Consider the following 22,380-nt stretch of genomic DNA (forward strand, 5'->3'; position numbering starts at 1 on the left):
TAGCCCCGCGAGGGGTCCCGGTCACGGGGTGTTCGACATCCCACAACATGTTTCTGTTGGTTACCCCCAATAGACCCGCCTGGTCCTGGGTAGGGATCCGTCTGTTCCCGAGTTTCGGAAACCGGCTGGTCCGAGGAGCAGTAACTGAGGGAGGATTCAAGGTGTCCGAGTGTGCTCTTGGCTTAGAGGGGCACCAAAGCTCATGAAAGTGACTGGGGGAGGATTTTTCAGAGGTGGGCCAACAAGCTGGCATCCTGAGAAGTGCCTGGTTACTGAGTTGGGAAGGACATTGACGAATCCACTCTTTTTCCAGTACTATCAAGGAGACAGAGAACGTTCCAGATACTGAGGAAAAAGGTTCCTGTTCACTTTCAGTTACAATTTGTTCAAGGTCAGACATTTCACAAGTTCCGAATCAAAGTGCTGACTGCCATAATCTCTGGCTAGGGATTTGTTCAGCCTTGAAGCGCCCAGCTGCGAGTGGCTACTCTCGGGTGGTATTAGAGACTTTGCTATGTCTGCAGTTCAAGGTGTCTGAGTTCTTCACCCTTGCCTTCTATTCCTATATGAGACTGTGTTGTTGGATGTTACCCCTGCATAATAAAACCTTTCAAAAGGACTTTATTGGTGTCAGCGTCCAAGTTGTTGGGTATCAACCCTGGGAACCCCTAGACACGGAAGAACAAGCCAAGCAAATCACATCTGTCATGTGTCCTCTCCACACTTCCTTTGTTATCTTGGATTACAGAATTAGAGTTCATATTGTGCAGATCTAAGAAGTGGGGTGGTTGAGTAATTTTGCAAAAGACAGTGGGCAGGGATCACACCGTTTAATCAACAAAAAAGCTATGAGTTTTCAGCCTACAACAGGACATAGGTGCTGAGTGCATCTATGGAAGATAAAAAGGTATCGTTCTACACTTTCAGGGTGCATTTCACTGCAATTCACATGCAGGTTATAGTGTGAACCAGAGCTAAAGGCATAGAACATAGGAAAATGTACACATACCTCCCAACAGTCCCAGAATGGGTGGGGCATTCACACCTTTGTCCAGCTATCCCGCTGTACAGGGTTGTTGTCCCGCATAATTCTGTTGCTGATATGTCACTTTCCGGCTGAATATGACCTGTAGCAGTGTGAACTTCCGGCACAGCCAGGGATGGGAGAGCAAGCCAGCTGGATGTCCACTGTGCAGCCAGGAAGAGAGACTGCACTTGTCAGATTGGAGCTGTGATGTCGGGGATGGGTGGGACTGCTATTCATACCTGCCCCTTTGTCAAGCAACCAGTGTATAGGAGAAGAGACATTCGTACATTACTGGCTGGTAAAATGGTATCAAGGCGGGTTTTTCAGCTTTCTGCAGTAGTTGAAAGTGAATATAGAGCAGCTCTCCTATGGCCCCTTCAACAGCCTCCCTGCTCTGCACCACAATCCTTATCTCCTATCTGGTAAGGGAGTTAAAAAGGAGTGTGCACTTACACTGAAAAGGAAGCTGACAGAGCCAGTTACAGAAAAGTTATTTTACAAAGGTAATCATGTGGAGTATGGTGGAGCTTTGGGGGATGGGAAGATGAGGGAAGATGAGAGGTGTGTATTGCAGAGGTTGTAGCAGCCGATGAGAGGTGCAGTATTGGGATGTACATGGATGAATGGACTCTTGAAACCTGTACATAACATACACCAGAACCCACCTTTCTGTACATAACACACGCCAGAACCCACCTTCCTGTACATAACGCATGCCCGAACCCACCTTCTTGTACATAACATACATCGGAACCCACCTTCCTGTACATAACGCATGCCTGAATCCCCCTTCTTGTACATAACGCACGCCAGAACCCATCTTCCTGTACATATTGCATGCCAGAACCCACCTTCCTGTACATAACGCATGCCAGAACCCACCTTTTTGTACATAACATGCACCATGACCCACTTTCCTGTACACAACGCACGCCGGAACCCAACTTCCTGTACATAACACTCACAAGAGCCCACCCTCCTTTATATAACCCATGCAAGGATCCTGCACTCTCTATATAGCACTCTCCTGAACCCTGCACCCTGTGCATAATGCACTCCAGAACCCTGCGTTCTGTACCTCGCACTCTCCTGAACCCTGCATCCTGTGCATAATGCAATCCAGAACCCTTTGCTCTGTACCCAGAGCTCTCCTGAGTCCTGCACTGTATATGTGAACACTCCAAAAGCCCGCTCCCTGTGCATATCAGACTCCAGAACTCTGCACTCTGTACATACCACACTCCTGTACCCTGCACTCTGTACTTAGCGCATTCCTGAACCCTGTACTCTGTACATAATGCATTCCCAAACCCTGCACTCTGTACATAACGCAATCCGGAATCCTACACTCTGTACATGACGCATTCCTGAATCCTACACTCTGTACATGACGCATTCCTGAACCCTACACACTGTACGCAACGCATTTCTGAACCCTGTACTCTGTACGTAACGCGTTCCTGTACCCTGCACTCAGTACATAATGCATTCCTGAACCCTGCACTCCGAACGTAGTGCATTCCTAAACCCTGTACTCTGTTCGTAACACATTCCTGAACCCTGTAATCAGTACATAACACATTCCTGTACCCTGCACTCTGTACGTAATGCATTCTTGAAATCTGTTCTCTTTGCGTAATTGTATTCTGGAACTCTGTACGCAATGCATTTCTAAACCCTGTACTCTGGAATCCTGAATCCTTCTACACTTTGTGTAATGCACACTTCAATAGTTTATGCAAAACCATTTGTAATGGAAACTCTTTATTTTTTTTTATTTTTTATTTTATGATTGTGTTGGGGTTTGTATGTATCCCTGTGACTCTTGTTTGTGGCACAGCAATCAAAACATATATTTTATAGGTACAAGGAAACCTGGGTTTTGTTTAACCATGCCCATTAAACCCCACTCCACTATTAATTTTATTTACACCCACTTTTGCTGCAGTGCGTGTAGCGCCGCACGCCACTTCTTCCCTTAAGCTCAAGTGTCCCTCATTCTGAAGATCAAAAGTTGGGAGGTATGTGTACATGTACTGACAAATATACTAAATATTTTCTTTGTAATTTTGACTTGGCCCCTTGGAAAGAAGTCGTTACTTCCAGGTATTGCTTCAAGGAGACACCAACATCCAGAGGGTGAATATCTAGATTTCCAGCAGATCTGAAGGTGGGGAGTGAAATTTCTTGGTTTTCATGAAAGATTGAGGTAACTTTAGGGTTTGACCCTAGCATCGGAACCAGGGCCACCTTATCCGGGAAAAAAGTTAAGAAAGGTTCTTTGGATTGATATGGACATTCACTGTACTGTTCAATTATGCACAAGAGACTCCATTTTGTTCTCACTGTTGAAATGTGTTCTTTAACCTTCACCTAACACACAGATACATCTCCTACTAAACGCTCTCTACTCCCCCCTCCCTTCTCAATGTTTTACTTTTGCAATTGTTTTATTCGCTAGCTTTTAATAATATACAGTATTTATATTTGTTAGCTTTTAATAACATATTTATATTTGTTAGATTTTAAAAACATCTCACACCACCCTTTCTTATCTATGTATAAAATAACATGTAATAATACATTTTGACACTGAATGGACATTTTAAACACAGCGATTGAGTCTTGTGAATCTGTTCCTGCAGCTGTAGTATTAACTTTATTTTAGAGTCCCAATCAGAAGTTAGTCATAACAATTTTAAAGAGTCAGATATCAGGAGGTTGGCAGAGTTTCCAGAAGGAACCGCGCTTTGAGTGAGATCATCTGGAATGCAGACATCTAAATGCCAGCTAGGTATCCTTAAGCTTGCTATTTTTCTGCCTTTCCTATGTATCCTATCTGTCAGTTCTCAAGGAAACCAGACCGCTCTCTGACCTTTCTGGTTGAGTAACGTGTGCGTGTGAATGTGTTTGTCTCCCCCTTCACGGGTTGGACTGTGTGTGGATAGGGAGAATCCTCTGCAGTTCCCTGCGTTGACTCCTTGTGGGCGACCTGGGTCAGAGGTACATGCTAGGGTCAGATAAAACTCACAGAGAAGAGATGAGGAGGGTCTCTTAATGAGTGTTTTCTCTATTGTCATCAACCCCTTCTATCCATGTACATAAGTGGAAACTATTCTTGTAAATCTGCAGATTTGCTGTACTATTTGCTTGGGTAGAATGGACAAAGGGAACAGCTAAACCTTTAAAATCTGAAGGGATTTTTGATTTACAAGTATGGAAAACTTTTCTGCACGATTATGGCCCACTACTGTGCAGTGAAGGAACGTGGAGAATAGCTTGCACATGGGAGACAGAAGCTAAAGTAGCAAAACAAACTGGCTTGATGGAGATGTTTAATAAAAGTACTGCCCAAATTTACTACGTTTGGCCAGAAGACTCTGTAGAGGAGGACCCCCCACCTTATGTGGCTGCCAGTTTGGCTTCAAGGGGTCCATGCACAAAAGCAAAAGAATTAGATTACATGGAACACACAAAAGATGAGCTATGTAATATAGTAGAGAGCAGAGGTTTAACAGCCCCATATCAACCTACAAAGAGGGATTTGGCTGATATCCTAGAAACAGATGACTGGCATAAATCAAAAAGGCACATATGCAAAACTAGATCTCTCTGAACTTAAGGCTTTGGCCAGAGAAAGAGAGATAGAGTTCTAACTTCCGGAGCAAACCATAATCTCCAAATTGTGGCAGCAAGATGAAGAGAGAAAGAAGGGCGATGCCGTCCCTTCTGCCTCGGTCACAGAGCAACCTGTTGCAGTTTATCCTGTCAGAACCCAATTCGTTTTTGAAGGTAATGCTGTTGACAGTAAGTCTCAAATTAAATGGCATGTAATTTTTAGTCCCCAAGATATGCGAGCCATATTAGAGGGATTGGGAGATCCTAGAAAGAATCCAATTGGGTTTGCAAACAAACTTAGTGCTGCACAGGAAGCATATGAGGCTTCTGCTACTGACATTCATCAGCTTCTTATTAAAGCAGTGGGAAGCAACATGTCTGGCTATATACTTAAAGAATGTGGTGTAGACGTAAAAAATCTAGGTAAGATGGTTAGTGGATGGGAGGTTTGTGAGAAATTGAAGGAAAAATTGCCCCAAATATATGGACAAACCAGACATGCTGAATTTATGAATGCTAAGCAAGGCAAAGAGGAGGCATCAAGGGCTTATTGGAGGAGGTTACGTGATATGGCTGAGGAAGCAGGCATTAAAATAGAGGAAGAGAAGGTGGGAGAAACTGCTAGTCCATCTACACAACTGGTGAAACAAAGGTTTCTTGATGGTTTAATACCCCAGTTGAAAGAAAAGTTGTTCACAGCAAAGCCTGAGGCAGGCAATATGTCTATTCGAGACGTCCTGCCTATCCTGTTATCCATAGAAAACAGGATTAACCAAAAAGACAGCAAACCCAAGGTTATTTACATGGGGAAGCAGAGAGGAAGAAGAAGAGGCAAAGGCAATTTCAGAAATCATGGCAATCGGGGAACAATTATATGCTACAATTGTAATGGGGAAGGACACACAGCAAAAATTCTGCCATCCTCCTGACCGTAGACTGGAAAAGAGCTTAGAGGCACCTAATGCTAATCCCAGTTCTCTGCCAAAAGCAGTGGATCAGACATAGGAAAATGGCATGCCAGTATCAATCATGTTAAATAGGGGAAACAATGGTCCCGAAGGCCAGAGTAAAAGTATTTTTACAAGAACTCCCCTATCCTCTAGGAGAAGCAGAATTAACTTGTTTAATAGATACTGGTGTAAGCCGAAGTGTTTTTAATACAGAGGACTTACCTCCAGGATTATTATCTACAAATATTATCTCTGGTGTTGGCCTAACCGGGACTACACTCCTACAGAGTCCAAGTGGTCAGTAGTCTGTCAGGAGAAGTTTTAAATTCTACCTGTGGAGTATTTTTATTCCAAGACTCCACTCCGCCATTTCCACCTGAATTGAATGTGATTCCTGCTGAATTATGAGCCACCAGCAAATATGATGTATGATGTGAGGACTGCTGGATTGCACCCCAGTCATGATAAAAATTAAACCAGGAGCCCATCTCCCACAGATTAAACAGTACCCATTGTGTATTGCTCAGACTGAGGGGATAAAGGATCAAACCACTCAACTGAAAGCAGCAAGGTTTGTTGTACCAATTAAGTCCCAAGTCAATACACCCCTGTTCCCAATTGCAAAGAAGCCAGACAAGAAGGGTGGGCAGGTGACATACTGCATGGTGCACGATTTGAGAGCCATTAAAAATATAATTGAGGCAGATACCCCGATCGTGCCCAATCCCCACACTTTACTAAGTGAAAGACCTGCCTCCAGTACCTGCTTTACAGTGATTGATCTTGCAAATGCTTTCTTTTCGGTACCCCTGTGTCAGGGCTGGCTTAGCCCTTCCTTCTCTGAGTTGGCTGCTCAGCTGTCGGCTAATTGCCAGCTCTCTTCTCTCTCCACAGTTACCAGCTGTTCCTGATGATGCTCGTCTGACCTGCCTACTTAAAGCCATCCAGCTCACTTCACCTCTGCCTTCGCCTTGGTCACATCACAAGAAACCATCTCCTGCGGTTTGTTTAAAGACTGGCTTACTGACATCCCTTCTGGCTCCTTATCCTGCCTGCTGTTGCTCTACTTGGATCCCTGACTTCTGGCCTGGCTGACTACCCGATCTGGTTATTGAACTCTGGCCTGGTTTACTACTCTATCTGGTTCCTGGACTCTGGCTGTGCTTGACTACGCTTTTTTATTTTTATTAATAAACAAGTGTGATTTAATTGTACTTCTGTCTCAGTCTGATTCATGGTTTCTGACACCCTGCACCCAGATTGCTGGCACCTTTTTTGTCCAAAAAAAAGTCCAAAAGTTAGCATGGACAAGATTTCCCCAAGGCTGTGTGAGCCTCTGAATATAATACTGCGTTAAAACAAGTATTGACCTCACACCCAAACACAGTTTTGCTTCAGTACATAGATGATTTGCTTATTTGTTCTGATACAAAGGACATTTGTAGCAGAGAAACAGTAAGCCTTCTCATGTTTCTCTATAACAGAACAACAAAGTTAGCAAAGATAAGCTACAATACTGCCAAGAGAAAGTGATCTTCATGGGTCACTGCATTTCACATGAAATCCGTCACCTAACCACAGATCGAGTTAAAACTCTACAAAAATTTGAAAAGCCAAGAAATGTACGGCAACTACGTGCCTTCCTGAGGTTAGTTGGATATTTTAGGGACTGGATTCCAAATGCATCAGTGCTTATGGATCCTCTATATGAGGCTACCACTAGAAACCCTTTTAAACTCACATGGGACAATGAATTGCAGATGAAGGAGCTTATTAAAATTTTGTCTGAAGCTCCCGCCATTGGACTTCCTGACTATACTAAGACTTTCTCGTTGTTCTGTCATGAAGTCAATGGATTTGCTGAAGGTGTACTAACTCAGCTACATGGAGACAAACAGAGGCCTGTGATGTATGTATCAGCCTCATTAGACCCTGTAATCAAAGGCTCCCCCAGTTGTATGCAAGCCATAGCAGCCTGCATTTTGTTGCTAGACAAAGTAACTGAGCTTGTACTAGATTCTGCTCTGATCCTGTATGTGCCACATGAAGTACAGGAAATCATGAAGTACCGTATATACTCGAGTATAGGCCGACCCGAATATAAGCCGAGGCCCCCAATTTACCCCCAAAAAAACTGGCAAACTTATTGACTCGTGTATAAGCCGAGGGTGAGACATGCCTGTCCATCCCTGTGTGTGTGTCCGTCCATCCCTGTGTGTCCGTCCATCCCTGTGTGTCCGTCCATCCCTGTGTGTCCGTCCATCCATCCCTGTGTGTGTGTGTGTCCATCCATCCATCCATCCCTGTGTGTGTGTGTCTCCATCCATCCATCCATCCCTGTGTGTGTGTGTCTCCATCCATCCATCCGTGTGTGTCTCCATCCATCCATCCATCCCTGTGTGTGTGTGTGTCTCCATCCGTGTGTGTGTGTGTGTGTGTGTGTGTGTGTGTGTGTGTGTGTGTGTGTGTGTGTGTGTGTGTGTGTGTGTCCAGCCTACCTGTGTCCCGAGCCTTTGTCCCGAGCCTCCGTCCCGTGCCTTGCCTCCTTGCCTCCGTCCCGTGCCGTGCCTTGCCGCCGTGCCTTGCCTCCGTCCCGTCCCGTCCCGTCCCGTCCCGTGCCGTGCCGTGCCTTGCCTTGCCTCCGTCCCGTGCCCTCTTCGTCGGCGCCTCGGCGGCCATTGTAAAATTCAAAAGCTGCGCCGCCGCCTTCGCCTGTGATAGGCGGAACACTGAATTTCCCAGCAGCCTGTGTTCCGCCTATCACGGGCATCGTATCATCCTCGTCCGTAGTACGAGGATGATACGATGTCCGTGATAGGCGGAACACAGGCTGCTGGGAAATTCAGTGTTCCGCCTATCACAGGCGAAGGCGGAGCCGGAGGCGCGGCTTTTGAACTATAGAATGGCCGCTGTCTGTCTGCTCGACACGCTGATCGAGCGGGCAGACAGCGATGACTCGAGTATAAGCCGAGGGGGGCACTTTCAGCCTCAAAAAAGAGGCTGAAAATCTCGGCTTATACTCGAGTATATACGGTAAATACCAGACATGTGTCTGGCAGTAGATTTGACAAGTACCAGTCTGCTCTTTTTGCTCCATCGAATTTAACAATCAAACAATGTGTTACTTTAAATCCGGCTACACTTCTTCCTATAATTGATGAGGAAGATGCAACAAATGGTACTGATGTAGAACCTGAGAGTTTTTCTCATGATTGTATGGCTCTGTTGGAGGTAGAAAGGGCCCCTGTCACACCAGCAAAAGATAAGCCTTTATCAGATTGTGACATACACTTATTTGTAGATGGTTCCAGATTTTACTCTGATAATGGTCAGCCAGACACAGGGTTTGCTGTAACCACTACAGACACCATTTTACATCAGGAAGTATTGATACCCCAGATGTCAGCACAGGAAGCGGAGTTGTGTGCTGTAGTCAAAGCCTGTCATCTCCTAGAGAATCAAAGGGGAAACGTTTACACTTATAGCAGATATGCGGTTGGAATAGCTCACGATTTTGGACCTATTTGGAAAGCACGCAATTTCCTGACTAATGCAGGGAAGCCAGTGAGACATGAAAAACTCATAGAGTGGCTATTTGAGGCCTTTCAGAAACCATCAGAAGTTGCCATCTTGAAGGTAAAAGGACATGCAAGGGGAAATGACATGACGGCCAGAGGAAACGCTTTAGCGGACCAAGCAACAAAGGATGCTGCCCTTATTTGGAGTCACACCAACTTTAGGGGTCGCCCAGGTAGTGGGGACAGATTTCCCTCATCAAGAGCAGTGGGATGTAGAAACTCTAATTCAGTTGCAGAACCAGGCCCCTGATGAAGAGAAGGATAAGTGGATCAAATGTAATGCTACCCAAAATCAGCAGGACCTGTGGAGCGCTGACAACAGGTGTTGTCTACCCAGGAGTTTGTACCCAGTTTTAGCACAACTGGCACATGGCGTAAGTCATCTTGCTAAGGGCACGATGGTGGCACTTACTGACTGCTATTGGATAGCACCTGGATTTAGTGCATTTGCAGCCAGGTGTTGTACTTCATGTCTCACTTGTGCTCTGTACAATGCAGGGAGGCCTGTCCATGTTCCCCAAAAGCATTCTCTTAAGCCAGATTTCCCTTTCCCAAGAAATCAAATAGACTACATTCAGATGCCCAGAATAGGTACCTATGAGTACGCTTTAGTGTGTGTTGAAATGTTCTCAAGTTGGCCAGAGTGCTGACCGGTAGCTAAAGCAAATGCAAAAACAACAGCAAAGAAAATTTTGAATGAAATAGTTTGTAGATATGGAGATCATGAAACTATTCAGAGTGACAGAGGAACCCATTTTACTGGGGAAGTAATGAAAGAGGTAATGAAAGCCATTCACATACAGAAAGCTTTCCATACACCTTATCATTAACAAAATAGTGGTAAAGTTGACAGACTTAATGGAATTTTGAAAAACAGCAACAATTAAAGCAGATACAGGAAAAGGATGGGTGGAAGCTTTGCCATTAGCCCTATATTCTGTATGAACTACCTCTAAACAACCACATGGGCTGCCCCCCTATGAGATTTTATTTGGAGGGCCACCCAAAACAGGGCTATGTTTTCCCCAACAGTTGCAGGCTTCTCGCTCTAGTCTGTTAGAATATGTTCAGATTCTGCAAATAACATTGAATAATATACATGAAGGTGTTTATAAATCTATCCCCGACCCAGATTCTGTTTCAGGAATTCACAGAATCCAACCAGGAGACTGGGTGGTGGTCAAGCGACACGTCAGAAAGCCACTAGAACCAAAATTTGACGGACCACATTTGGTGCTTTTGACAACCGGTTCTGCTGTCAAGTTGGAAGGAAAGCCCATCTGGATTCATGCCAGTTACTGCAAGAAAATCCTAAAGTGATGATATCCTTTAAAAACGTATGATGTTGTTTCTTTTCTTTTTGTTGTTTGTGAGAACTGAGACATGGAAAAATAACCCTTTCATCCAAATGTTAAGATTGTATGCAACCCATAGCAACGCTAGTAACTGCTGGGTGTGTTCTCACTTACATCCCCAAACAGGAACAATACCCATGATAGCAATTCCTCTCAAATTCACTGATCTAAATAGGACCAGAATAAATGGCTCATACATAGTCTCCACAGCTAATGAGCACAGATCAGTAACTTTGATGGTTTCAAAACAGATAAACACTCCACAGATTTGTTTAAACATTACATGTCTGTTTAACACTAAATGTACACGGTTGGGCAATTCAGATTGCACTGGAGCAAAGATTACAGGAAACTATGGTCAATATTATTATATCCCAGATCCAGAACTAAATAGAACCCTTTATAGTACAAATTGCTCACAGTTCCCAATATGTGGAAAAATCAGTTACCTGAGATTCCATGTCATTGCTTCCAATCCATGGTTCCCTTCCTGGACAGGATGGGGAATTGAAGCAATGAAAAGAATAAATAATTACACTAGAATTGTAGATGAGATTATTAACCTTACTACCACTGATATAGGTTTATTAAGTGAAGAAATGGCTCCGATTAAAAAAGTAGTATTAGAGCACAGATTAATGCTAAATTATCTCACTGCAGCTCAAGGTGGGATGTGTAAAGTATTTCGCACTTACTATTGTATATACATTTCTGATAATGAGGACATTATTAACCACTTCAATACAGGGCACTTTCGCCCCCTTCCTTCCCAGCCCAATTTTCAGCTTTCATCGCTCTAGCGCTTTCAGTGACAATTGCGCAGTTATGCTACACTGTACCCAAATTACATTTTTATCATTTTGTTCGCACAAATAGAGCTTTATTTTGGTGGTATTTATTCAAGACTCCGTTTTTTATTTTTTGCGATATAAGCGCAAAAAAAGCGGAAATTTGGAAAAAAAAACAATATTTTATTTTTTCTATTTTAAAAGAAATCCAATAAAATCAAATGTTGTCATAAATTTAAGCCAAAATGTATTCTGCTACATGTTTTTGGTAAAAAAAAATTCAGTTAAGTGTATAATAATTGGTTTGTGTGATCACGGACATATGTACGCAAATGATCATGTACATATGTGTGCAGGTGATCACTTATATATGTGTGCAGATAATCATTGGAACATGTGATGTTAGTGGGACATATGTGGGGGACATGTTTTTATTATTAGGGACATGTGTTTTTATTATTTGGGGACATGTATGTTTTGGGGACATATGTGGGGACTGTGTTTATACTGTGTGGTGTGTTGTGTATTACACTAGACTGGTGATCAGTGAATAAAAAGCTGTAAAAAACAGCTCATACTCACTGATCATCAGCCGGCTGCAGCGATCTGCTCTCCTCTCCTCAGCGATGACTTCTGTGTGAGGAGAGGAGGAGCCGATTGCCTAGCAACCGGCTGTTTGTTTACATCACATGACGGCCGTGATTGGACACGGCCGTCATGTGATCAGGAGGGCCAATCAGAGAGCCCTCCTGCCGATCTGAGATGCGCCGTGTCCGGGTGACACGGGCGCATCGGGATCGCGCCGCTGCGCGGGCACGTGCGCGCGCGATCCCGCTCCTTCTGATGGACGTTCCTGAACGTCCTATCAGAAGTAGACGGCTCCCACCCGGTCGTATATGTGCATTGGCCGGGTGGGAAGTGATTAAAGGGCATCTTGCTAAGATAAGAGAACTACAGAATAAGGCCAGAGATATTGCTTAAGATGCATGGAACCCCTTTAAGGGTTTAGGAGGTTTTGGTGACTTTTTATATGGCATAGCAACATGGTTACAGAAACTAGGCGGTTACATTGTGATGTTCCTATTTCTCATATTTGTTATTTACTTCCTCATCAGGCTATTCCTCTGTGTGACTACCCGCTGTACCAACAAATGGTCCACCAGCCCTGATGAACCCATTATTGTGAGAAAGCTAGGAGAGAGCTGAACAGGACGCCCTCTCTCTGTGCACGGCTCCGAAACATCGCGTTGTGATCATGCAATTAATCACCCATTTGGATGCTACTTGTGTCGTTTCATGGTGTGCTGGCAAATATCTTCCCCAATCAGAAATTAGTCATAACGGGATCCTAAAACCTGTATTTCGGATACCCTCTTCGCTGAGGTGATGACCACCAAAAAAAGGCAGTTTTGATAGTAAGCTCTCTGATAGATAGTGGCTTATCGAGATGTGAGAAAAATTCCAAAACTAAAGGCAGATCCCATTTGGGGAACCTGGGTTTCCTCTGAGGCCTCATTCTAACCGCACCTTTGAAGAATTGTTGAATAAGGGCGTGTCTGGCAGACAACACCCCAGTAAAGATCACTGAAACCTGTACATGGAGAGAAATGACAGATAAGGATAAATCCAGGCCAGATTGCGGGAAACTCAGGATGTCTTGAATTGCAGGTGTGCCACATGAATTAGCTCTAGAAGACATATGGTTCGAGAATTTAGCCCAAATTTGTTAATATACTCTGTTAGTACTCCGTCTTCTCACATTCAAGAGAGTGGGAATAACTTCCTTGGGACATCCTAGTGCTTCTAACCTTCCCCTCTCAAAAACCAAGCCCTCAACTGTAGGTGAGCCGGGCACGCGTGGAGAATGGTGCCTTGGGAGAGAAGATCCCATCTGATCGGAAGAGGAACTAGATTTAGAGGAAACCAAGGCCTGTTGGGCCAATAAGGAATTACGGCTATTATCTCCACCTCCTCCCATCTGAGTCTCCACAGGAACTGGAAGACAATGAGTGTCGTAGGGAAGGCTTATGCTCTCTGAAACCACCAATGCTCTGACAGGGCATCTATCCCGTAGGCCTGAGGGTCCCGGAACCTCGAGTAGTGCCTCATTAGTTTCCTGTTGCACAGGGAGGTGAAGAGATCGACCTCTGGAGAGATCCACAAGGTTAAGATCCATTTGAACACATCCTCGCGGAGAGACCATGCGTTGTTGTCCAAGTGGACTCGCAAGAGAAAATCCGCTTGGACATTGAGAATCCCCGGAACATAAGTTGCCGTTAAGTTGACCAGATTCTTCTGTGCCCAGATCATTATTGGTTCCACCTCTTGTAGCAGAGATAGGCTTCTGGTACACCCTTGTTTCCTTACATAGGCTACCGCCATTGTGTTGTCCAGCCTGAGTAGTACAGATGCCCCTGCTAACAAATGACGAAATGCCAACAGTGCTTGGAATGCTGCCCATAACTCTAGGATGTTTGACACTATTCTCAGAGAGGGAAAATCCCAGGAGCCTTGAGCCACTTCCGTTAGGCAATGAGCACCCCAACCTCTGTTGCTGGCATCCGACGTCACTGTGATCCACCTGATGGGAAGGATGGAGGGACATTTGCATAGATTTTCTCTTTGAAGCCCTCATGGTTTGAGTGATGTAAATGGTATTGTGGACACCATGGTACCTATGATTCTCAGACACTGGAGGGCATGGAGATGAGAAGTGGAGAGAGCCAGACGAATCCTGTCTCAAACTATTGTAATCTTCTCTTCGGGTAGAGAGATGGTGCCTCTCACTGTATCGAAGAGAGCCCCAAGAAACACCAGAGACTGCAAAGACTCTAACTGGCTCTTCCTCAGGTTCAGGTTCAGGAGCCATCCGAATTCCCGGAGAGTTGAAATAACTTGATCTCTGTGTTCCAGGAGAAGATCTCTGTCTTATAATAGGAGGAGATCGTCTAGGTAATGATGGATACGGATCCCTCTGGTTCTTCAAAGAGCCACAACAGCCAACGGGACCTTTGAGAAGACACGTGGAGAGGTCGACAGACCCAAGGAAAGGCATTGGAATAGTAACTGTAGCTGGCCTATGGAAAACCGGAGAAAATGTTGAAAATCTGCTGCCACCGGAACGTGAAAGTAAGCGTCCTTGAGGTCTATAGAGACATGCCAGTCTCCTGGTTGAACTGTTGTATTGTGGACAGGGTTACCATTTTGAACCTTTCTTTTTTGATGAAGTGGTTCAGATGCATCAGATCTATGCTGGGTCTCCATATACCATTCTTCTTCTAGACCATGAAGAGAGGAGAATACATCCCCATGCCATGCTGGTCATCTGGGACAGGAATAGCAGCGTCTTGTTCTAATAAAGATCTTACGTAGGCTGATAGAATTTGCCTTTTCTCTTCAGGGCTGGAATAGATGTGGGAACACACCTGAGCCTGGGAGCACTGTTGAAAGTCCAGGTGTGACCTGAAGAGACCGTTTTGACGGTCCAAAAATCCTGGATCGAGGCCAGGATTGAAAGCAGAGAAGACGAGCCCCCACCCGGCCTGCTTGGGTGGGCCCAATCTCCAAAAGACTTGCTCGGTTCCTTGTCACCCGTCAAACCCGTCAAACCACTCTTAGCAGTTTTCTTGAAGGATGACTGTCTAGTTTTCCAAGATCTGGAGAATTCATGGCCTGGCCTGTAACTACGTGCTTCCTAGGTACGATCCTGGTTCTGTTTCCTTGGAAACGGTCTTCTCTGGCCTTGCAGCCTCCTGTCCTGAGGAAGGAACCCTGACTTCCCTCCGGTGGCACGGGTAATAGCGTGTCCAATTTGTTGCCAAAAAGAGAGGCACCATAAAAAGGCACCAAACTTGTTTTGATGCTGGGTCAGCCAGCCAAGGAGGAAGACAGATAGCACGCTTGGCGGTGACTGCAGACAACATAACCCGAGCCACCAGATGGATGATATAAATCTAGGCCTCCCCCAGGAAACCTGATGCCAACCTCAATTCCTGGAGGGGAGAACTCTTGGCCACTTCCTCTGAGACATTCCTGAGTGTCTCCTCCACATTGTCTGACCAGATCTCCATTGCTCTTGACATGGCGGCCAGAGCCAAGGCTAGTTTACATGCCCTGCCTGCCATGAGATAGACCCACTTCAAATCAGAGTCTATCCGTCTGTCTAAAGTGCCCCTGAAAAAGACTGTATCCTCCAGGGAAAGGGTCACGTGTCTGACCAGCCTCATCACGACCACATCCACTAGAGGGACTGATTCCAATTGCTTAACTTTCTCTTCTTTGAAGGGATAAAGCCTCTGTATTTTAGAGAGAAGGGAGTTCTTCTTCTCCAACTTTCCCCATTCGTCCATGATCACTTCACCTAGTTCAGAGAGAAAAGGGAAGTTGATCCATTCCTTCTTCAGATGTTTGAAGTATTTTCTCTGCTTTGCAGGGGCTGTTACAGGCTCTTCCCAATTTAAAGTCTCCTTTATGGCCTTAACCAAAGGGGGAAGTAGGGCAAAGTCAAATCCGGTGCAAGGATCTACTTCCTCAGAGTCACTATCTGAGGGGACAGTGGATGGATGGCTTGGCAAAGAGGACTCCCAAGTGTCCTGAGCCTGAATATCCCTCTCTGGTGAGCGTGGAGGCTCTGTAGGAGATACGTGGGACTGGCTGGCCTCTATCTCTCTCAAACTTTCTTTAATGATCCTTACGACCATAGACTTTAGATGTTGGTAGGTATCACCTCTTTTGCCTGTAGCTTTTATGTAGCAGGGATCACAGAGAGATTTGCCCACAGGAACATGTGCTCTACACCCCCAACAGACTCCTTCTGCTGTACGACTGGTGTGAGCTGTGGGGGGGGGGGGGGCGAGATGGTTCCCGGCTACCTTGTCTCGATCCTGAAGGAGAACCGTGATGTCTGGATCTGGAAAAGGAATGCCGGCGATGGGATTTTGAAGAATCACTTCCTTTGTGTGAACTGCGCGGCTAGTTAGACCTAGAAGGGCTGAAAGGAAAAAACAGGACACATCTGCGTTAAGGGAGACACCAGTCACCCACTCTCCCTCAGGCAACACCCAGGGAGAACCCCACCATGTACCTGCTATGAGAGGACTGCCCGCAGGCAGGCGGTGACACATCCATGTTCTGGATGAGTCCAAAGTCGTTCACTGGACTCACGAATGCGCAGAACGGCTGCAATACGAAACCAGGAAGCAAATGGCGGCTGGAAAGCATAGGAAACCAGCCGCCATGCTCATCGTGCTCATCAGTCACGCTTCAGCCGGTAAGCGTGAGAGGAACACAGATAACACAAGTAAACAAACAGGAGACAATAAAACACAAAAACTGCTTCCAAATAGAAGCTGGAAGGAACTCACCACTCCTGTCACGATCATCACCCGACCACGATAAGGTAAAAAGCCGGACTTATTAAGGCGATCGGGCCACTCGCTAGTAGCCAATGCGCTGCTTTCCTTGTCAGTGACTAGGACCATAGTATCTTCAGCGCCTCTTCCAGATGCCTTCTCCATACCCTGCTAGCAGCTAGGGCTTATTGGAAACACATGCGACTCCTCATCACCAGAGTCAATCGGTCGGTTCTGATCATAGGAGAGAGAAAGAAATCTTCGAGTAGGAAGACCAACAACTAGGTCCTTTCGGAGGAGGACAAAAAAAGAACACGGCCTCTGGCAGTGAGCAAAGATTTATGGGAGTGGTGTACTATAGGGTAGTAGAGGTGGGACTAAACCTACAAGTTGGCTGCCATGAAGTCTGTCAGGAAAGGTATTTTTTTTTTTTTTAATAACAAACATCTCTACACTTATCTAGTCTGTAGAATGGAATTGCTCAGAGCGTCCCCGAACCTTCTATTTTCAGGGTCCCTCACCAGCACTCCTGGCTCATCCTCTATGACCAGTGCCCCCACGAGAAACTTCTTTCCATGGGGCACTTGTGCATGCTCGCACCTGAGCCCCACTGCTGCGTAAAATTGACACAGACAGCAGGTCCCCCCCCCCCCCCCCCACATCGCTCACTCGTCACTGGCTTTGATTAACAACAGTGGAAGCAATCAGCAGTGCCCCAGTAAAGCTTGTGAGACCCGTAAGTGAGGAGAGAGAAGAGCTTCAGATGTGCACAGGACTGAATGAGGGCTTTAATAAAAGTGGGGGATACTGATATATAAATATTTTTTACCTTAATGCAAGGAATGCATTAAGGTAAAACATGTTTGGGCTTTAGAACCACTTTAAATTCACCATATAAAAAAGTAAAACAGCTCTAGTACATGTTTTGCTGTGGTTGTCAGATAATATTTTTTATGTTTCCTTTAAGCTATAATCTTAGTAGACACATCTTTTTACATACAGTATGCTTTACTAAATCAGTTGTGCCACTTATGCCAACCCTGCATGGTAGGCATACCAATTATGTTCATAGCGGTTTTACTCTTCCCATGTGCATTTCAAGCCTATTATGTTGTGCTTTTCACAAACAGCACAGTTACAAACTAAAATGAATGCAACATTTTTTTCTGCATTAAAACTAAAGGCTTTCTACATGTTCCTGAACTCTAGAAAACGTCTCTAGATAATTCCTATCTTTGTTCCTGCCTCGTTACATTAATAACATACCTTAATAAGAGATTTCCACCTTTCAACTCTCTTCAACGGGAACATCTCAAGGCTTCTCTGGGCTACAGAAACATTATTTCTTTGAAGACAAAAGAGGCTATTATACTTGAGAAGCTAATAATAAGGTATTTTGTCCAAATTCCTGACAGTATTTACATTAAAAAAGCCATTTTAGTATGTCAGGCTAATGAGGAATCATTAGAAATATTCACTTTTCAGTACAGTTGATTTAATAGCGGATGACACATTTGCAGAGATGAAATGATCAGGACACAATAGTCAGTTCTTTGGGTATACAAGGAATCTGTGTCTGTAAACTGCTCCACCAGTTTCATGCACAGCTGGGAGCAGTAGCACTGCATGTACTGATGCAATACAGAAATGAGTTACATTCTGGGATATTTCAATTTCTGTAAACAGCCGATGTAGTCTGAAGATCAGGGTTTACTTTGAGAACAGAAAAGTGTCTGTGTGTAGCAGCAATATGAAAGCAGATATCGCACGGACTATGCATTTGATTCATAAGGCACATCAAGCTCAGAAACCTCTCTCAATATTATACCTCTTAACTTCCAAAGACACATATAATATACATATATAATTTGTGTGTGTGTATATATATATATATATATATATATATATATATATATATATATATATATATATACATACACACTATATTGTCAAATGTATTGGGACGCCTGCCTTTACATGCGCATGATCGTTAATGGTATCCCAGTCTAAGTTCGTAGGGTTCAATATTAAGTTGGCCCATCCTTTTATAGGAATGTTTGACCATTCTTAAGGCACTGATGTGGATGAGATGGCTTGGCTCACAGTCCCTGCTTTAATTCATCCCAAAGGTGTTCTATCAGGTTCCCCCCATGGACCTTGCTTTGCGCACTGGTCCAAATTATTTGGTGGAGGGGGGTTATAGTGTGGGGTTGTTTTTCAGGGGTTGGGCTTGGCCCCTTAGTTCCAGTTAAGGGAACTCTTAAAATGTCAACATACCAAGACATGTTGGACAATTCCATGCTCCCAACTTTGTGGGAAAAGTTTGGGGATAACCCCTTCCCGTTCCCACATGACTGCACAGCAGTGCACAAAGCAAGGTCCATAAAGACATGGAGGAGCGAGTTTGGGGTGGAGGAACTTGACTGACCTGCACAGAGTCCTGACCTCAACCCAATAGAATGACCTTGGGTGTGAATTAAAGCAGAGACTGCGAGCCAGGCCTTCTCATCCAACCCCAGTGCCAGACCTCACAAATGCGCTTCTGGAAGAATGGTCAAACGTTTCTATTGACACACTCCAAAACCTTGTGGATAACCTACCCAGAAGAGTTGAAGCTGTTATGGCTGCAAAGGGTGGGGCTGCACTACTGCTGCTCTCCTGAGCTCCAGTGAGGCCTACTGATCCAAGGAGCTTGATTACTTCCTATACCCAAAGTGAATGCAAGAATCTGGGGTGGACCTAGGGGAGGAGCCCCCGAATGGCCAGAGTACCAGTCCTTCCATACCAGTGTTGGAGGACCTGGGAAATGGCTTGACTTCAAGCATAAAAAAATTTCAAGTGACCGGCTTCACAATTCCAAGAGAAGACAGATGAAGCCTGAGCTAATGGCTTTGGAGGCCAAACTGGAAAAGCAGAGTCTGCTGGTGGCCGCATTGAAAGAAACCAGGGGAGCTTTCAAGGAAAAGTATGGCAACAATGATCGCTACCGTGCAATGCACAGAGGGGCCATAGAGGCCAGTGGAGGGCAGGCATCACCAGAGTGTGAGAAACCAAAGTCAGTGCAATGCAAATAAGTTTCTGTGGGCTTGGACATTGTTTCTGGCCAGCATGCTGGAACATCTTTGCATCCCGTGCCAAGTATCAGTATGCCTGCAGAAAGGGGAGAAAGCTCTGGCAGGCAGGCTGCAGGTAATCAGTCAGGTGTTTTGACTGGCAGTATGTAATCGGGTCAAGGAAGTTCTGTGCCCTTGTCACCGAAGCAGGAGGCTATGGAGCAAGATGATCCATCTGAGCCTGTGAAGGGAGCAGGCATGCTAAAGTTTATCACAGAAATAGAATCGCCTTTGCATGGTCCCAAGTTTGCCGTGTCTGGCATCTAAGGATGAAGAAGAGGTTAATGATGCCGCCCCAAAACATTTGAAACATTGGGTGACAGAAGAAGCTGTTTATGTTCATGACTTGCCTATACAACATAATGGAGGTGTAGTTCCTATGGATGGTGCAGTAGAGGGTGGCAGAAAACAAGCTCATCTCCTGGCTGAGACTCCCACCTGTGTAAAGAAAGCCAGTGAAGGGTATGCAGGCTCTGCTGTGAATAGGGATGAGCTGAGTGTTCGAGTCAAACCCATGTTCGACTCGAACTCCGGCTGTTCGCCCGTTCGGCAAAAACAGAACATTATGGGCCTTTCGCGCCAAATTCTAGTGGCGCTCACAGCCCATAATGCACTGCGGCATCGCAGTGCATTGCTAGCTGATGATTGGCCAAGCATGCACTATGAACCACATGCTTGGCCAATCACAGCATCGTCAGCGAAGAGAGCCATAATTGGCTCAGGGGTTTAGTACACGCCCCACACTATATAAGGCTGACTGCGCGTCGGCCTTGCGTAGTGTGTTGCGGCTCATAGAGAGAGATAGATGGAGAGACAATGTCTTAATTTCCTTTGAAGCTATTGCAATTACAGTCGGTGTATTGTGCCCCCCTGCACAGTGTACACCTGAAGCTACCCCAATTGCTGGTGTTGTTCTGGTCCTATACCACAGGCAGCTGCAGCAGTTACAGTCAGTGTATTGTGCCACCAGCACAGTATACACCTGAAGCTACCCCAATTGCTGGTGTTGTTCTGGTCCTATACTACAGGCAGCTGCAGCAGTTACAGTCAGCGCATTGTGCCACCTGCACAGTGTACACCTGAAGCTACCCCAATTGCTGGTGTTGTTCTGGTCCTATACTACAGGCAGCTGCAGCAGTTACAGTCAGCGCATTGTGCCACCTACACAGTGTACACCTGAAGCTACCCCAATTGCTCATGTTGTTCTGGTCCTATACCACAGGCAGCTGCAGCAGTTACAGTCAGTGTATTGTGCCACCTGCACAGTGTACACCTGAAGCTACCGCAATTGCTCATGTTGTTCTGGTCCTATACCACAGAGAGCTGCAGCAGTTACAGTCTGTGTATTGTGCCACCTGCACAGTGTGCACCTAAAGCTACCCCAATTGCTGATGTTCTTCAGATTCTATACCACAGGCAGGCAGCTGCAGTAATTACAGTTGGTGTATTATGTCATCTGCACAATGTGCACCTAAAGCTACCCCCATTGCTGGTGTTCTTTTGATCCTATACCGCAGGCAGCTCCAGTAATTACAGTTGGTGTATTGTGTCATCTGCACAGTGTGCACCTGAAGCTACCCCTATTGCTGGTTTTCTGCTGATCCTATATCGCAGGCAGCCCCAGTAATTACAGTTGGTGTATTGTGTCATCTGCACAGTTTTCACCTAAAGCTACCCCAATTGCTGGTGTTCTGCTGATCCTATCCACACGCAGCTGTAGCAATTACAGTCGGTGTACTGTGTCATCTGTACAGTTTTCACCTGAAGCTACCCCAGTTGCTGGTGTTCTGCTAACCCTATCCGCAGGCTGCTCTAGCAATTACAGTTGGTGTACTGTGTCATCTGCACAGTGCGCACCTAAACCTACCCCGATTTCTGGTGTTCTGCTGATCCTATACCGCAGGCAGCTCCAGTAATTACAGTTGGTGTATTGTGTCATCTGCACAGTGTGCACCTAAAGCTACCCCAATTGCTGGTGTTCTTCTGATCCTATATTGCAGGCAGCTCCAGTAATTACAGTTGGTGTATTGTGTCATCTGCACAGTTTTCACCTAAAGCTACCCCAATTGCTGGTGTTCTTCAGATCCTATACCACAGGCAGGCAGCTGCAGTAATTAGTCGGTGTACTGTGTCATCTGCTCAGTGTGCACCAAAAGCTACCCCAATTGCTGGTGTTCTCATCTCCCTGCAGGCCATTAGTATGTCTGGAATGCCAACAAGGGGAGGCAGACAGTCACAAGCCAATAAAAGAGGGCAAGCAGGCTCTGTGTCTAGAGGCAACAGTGCTGGTCGTGGACGCGGTGCATCGTCATCAGCACGTGGCCATGGGACACGCTTGTCCTTATTTTCGGCAGCTGGACGTGTTGAGCCGCAACATTCCGAAGACACTCTCACCCAGGCTCAGGGTACTGGTAAAGCAGCTGCCAAAGCCGCCTCTTCCCTCGTCTCAATGGCATCAGTCACTCCGTCCCTAAACCCACCATGTCCTCCTGAGGAGTCCCCCGAACTGTTTGAGTACAGTTTTGGGTACATGCTCCGGGAGGATGCCCAGCATTTTGAAGGCTCTGATGATGATACTCGGCTAGAGGAAGGCAATAGCA

The sequence above is a fragment of the Lithobates pipiens genome, unplaced genomic scaffold, assembly GCF_037356315.1.
Source record: "Lithobates pipiens isolate NorthernLeopardFrog02 unplaced genomic scaffold, aLitPip1_a1.2 Scaffold_23, whole genome shotgun sequence".
NCBI lineage: Eukaryota > Metazoa > Chordata > Amphibia > Anura > Ranidae > Lithobates > Lithobates pipiens.